The sequence below is a fragment of the Cherax quadricarinatus genome, chromosome 30 (assembly GCF_038502225.1).
Source record: "Cherax quadricarinatus isolate ZL_2023a chromosome 30, ASM3850222v1, whole genome shotgun sequence".
NCBI lineage: Eukaryota > Metazoa > Arthropoda > Malacostraca > Decapoda > Parastacidae > Cherax > Cherax quadricarinatus.
The window spans coordinates 19,274,742-19,278,303 of record NC_091321.1 but is presented as its reverse complement, the minus strand read 5'-3'; positions in this window follow the sequence as shown (position 1 = coordinate 19,278,303).

Below are 3,562 nucleotides of genomic sequence, written 5' to 3'. Positions count from 1 at the left end.
ATGTAGCAACAATGTGCAAGGAGGCTGAGAAGAGGTTTGTACCCAAGGGTAACAGGAATAATGAAAAAGCCAGGATGAGCCCATGGTTCACCCAAAGATGCAAGGAGGCAAAAACCAAGTGTGCCAGGGAATGGAAGAAATATAGAAGGCAAAGGGCCCAGGAGAATAAGGAGAGCAGTCGTAGAGCCAGAAACGAATATGCACAAATAAGAAGGGAGGCCCAACGTCAATATGAAAACGACATAGCAGCAAAAGCCAAATCTGACCCGAAGCTGTTATACAGCCACATCAGGAAGAAAACAACCGTCAAGGACCAGGTAATCAGGCTAAGGAAGGAAGGAGGAGAGACAAGAAATGACAGTGAAGTATGTGAGGAACTCAAGAGATTCAAAGAAGTGTTCACAGAGGAGACAGAAGGGGCTCCAGAAAGACAGAGAGGTGGGGTACACCACCATGTGCTGGACACAGTACACACAACCGAGGAAGAAGTGAAGAGGCTTCTGAGTGAGCTAGGTACCTCAAAGGCAATGGGGCCAGATAACATCTCTCCATGGGTCCTGAGAGAGGGAGCAGAGGCACTATGTGTACCCCTAACAACAATATTCAATACATCTATCGAAACAGGGAGATTGCCTGAGGCATGGAATACAGCAAATGTGACCACAATCTTTAAAAAAGAAGACAGACATGAAGCACTAAACTACAGACCAGTGTCACTGACATGTATAGCATGCAAAATCATGGAAAAGATTGTCAGGAGAAGAATGGTGGATCATCTAGAAAGGAATGATCTCATCACCAGCAGCCAACATGGTTTCAGAGACGGGAAATCCTGTGTTACAAACCTACTGGAGTTCTATGACATGGTGTCAGCAGTAAGACAAGAGAGAGAGGGGTGGGTGGATTGTATTTTCTTGGACTGCAAGAAGGCATTTGACACAGTACCACACAAGAGATTAGTGCAAAAAACTGGAGGACCAAGCAGGGATAACAGGGAAGGCACTGCAATGGATCAGGGAATACTTGTCAGGAAGACAGCAGCGAGTAATGGTACGTGACGAGGTGTCAGAGTGGGCACCTGTGACCAGCAGGGTCCCACAGGGGTCAGCCCTAGGACCAGTGCTGTTTCTGGTATTTGTAAACGACATGACAGAAGGAATAAACTCCGAGGTGTCCCTGTTTGCAGATGACGTGAAGTTGATGAGAAGAATTCATTCGATCAAAGACCAGGCAGAAATACAAAGGGATCTGGACAGGCTGCAGACTTGGTCCAGCAACTGGGTCCTGGAGTTCAGTCCCACCAAGTGCAAAGTCATGAGGATTGGGGAAGGGCAAAGAAGACTGCAGATGGAGTACAGTCTAGGGGGCCAGAGACTACAAACATCACTCAAGGAAAAAGATCTTGGGGTGAGTATAACACCAGGCACATCTCCTGAAGTGCACATCAACCAAATAACTGCTGCAGCATATGGGCGCCTGGCAAACCTCAAAACAGCATTCCGACATCTTAATAAGGAATCGTTCAGGACCATGTACACCATGTACGTTAGGCCCATATTGGAGTATGCGGCACCAGTTTGGAACCCACACCTAGCCAAGCATGTAAAGAAACTAGAGAAAGTGCAAAGGTTTGCAACAAGACTAGTCCCAGAGTTAAGAGGTATGTCCTATGAGGAGAGGTTAAGGGAAATCAACCTGACGACACTGGAGGACAGGAGAGATAGGGAAGACATGATAACAACTTACAAAATACTGAGAGGAATTGACAAGGTGGACAAAGACAGGATGTTCCAGAGACTGGACACAGCAACACAGGGACACAGTTGGAAGCTGAAGACACAGATGAATCAAAGGGATGTTAGGAAGTATTTCTTCAGCCACAGAGTAGTCAGGAAGTGGAATAGTTTGGGAAGTGATGTAGTGGAGGCAGGATCCATACATAGCTTTAAGCAGAGGTATGATAAAGCTCATGGTTCAGGGAGAGTGACCTAGTAGCGACCAGTGAAGAGGCGGGGCCAGGAGCTTGGACTCAACCTCTGCAACCTCAACTAGGTGAGTACAACTAGGTGAGTACACACACACACACACACACACACACACACACACAAACAAACAAACAAACAAACAAACAAGGGGTCACACTTGGAAGTTGAAGACTCAGATGAGTCATGGGGATGTTAGGAAGTATTTCTTCAGTCATAGAGTAGTCAGGAAGTGGAATAGTCTGGCAAGTGAGGTAGTGGAGGCAGGAACCATACATAGATTTAAGATGAGGTATGATAAAGCTCATGGAGCAGGGAGAGAGAGGACCTAGTAGCACTCGGTGCAGAGGCGGGGCCAGGAGCCGAGTCTCGACCCATGCAACCACAATTAGGTGAGCACACACACACACACACAGGTTTGCAACAAGGCTAGTTCCGGAGCTCAGGGAAATGTTTTACGAAAAAAGGTTGAGGGAAATCGGCCTGACGACACTGGAGGACAGGAGGGTCAGGGGAAACATGATAACGACATACAAAATACTGCGTGGAATAGACAAGGTCGACAGAGACAGGATGTTCCAGAGATGGGACACAGAAACAAGGGGTCACAATTGGAAACTGAAGACTCAGACGAGTCACTGGGATGTTAGGAAGTATTTCTTCAGCCACAGAGTTTTTATGAAGTGGAATAGTCTGGCAAGCGATGTAGTGGAGGCAGGAACCATACATAGTTTTAAGACGAAGTATGATAAAGCTCGTGGAGCAGGGAGAGGGAGGACCCAGTAGCAGTCAGTGAAGAGGTGGGGCCAGGAGCTGAGTCTCGACCCCTGCAGCCACAGTTAGGCAAGTATACACACACAGAGGGGGAGGCAAAGAATGGTACCAGCTATGAGCTATAATAGATAACCTGGAGAACCAACTAAGGGAGGAGGACATAGGGAGGCTCATTCCCTTAGAAGGGAAATCGAAGCAGCATGCGCCGGGATAAAGGAACAGGCAATTATTATTATATTCAAAAAGAAAAAGGAAGAGGCAGATAAGGCTAAAATGGCAGAAAAGGGGCCCCTAATGCTGGAGGAGGAACTTAAAGGAATGAGGGAGACCATGGAGGAGGGACTCTGAGAGGGGAGCTTGAAGGGCAGTTTGCTGACCTTTGGAAGGAAACTTTGATAACATGCAAAAAAGCAGAGGAAGAGGATACAGTACAGGTTAATAAGACTAATATGGCAAAAGACAAAGCTCTAAAGCTGGAAGATGAAATTGAAGGGCTGATAAAGACCATAGAGGAAATAAGAGGGAGGATATCAGAGGTGGTAACAAATGAAGGAAGAAGAAGGAACAGATAAAAAAAACACTAGCAGAGATGCTCTCTGGAGATAGGGGAGGGATGTGTTAAGAGAGGCTGCAAAGGAAATGTATAAAAAGACAAGAATAACTGGAGGGAAAGAGAATGGGAAGAGGAAAAGAGGAGGACATTGATGATCTGCTGGCTTCATGGAGCCGAAGGAAGCTCAGGTAATGGGAAATGGAAAGACGAGGAACGTGAGGTTCTATCAGTCATAATGCATTGGAAGACAGGA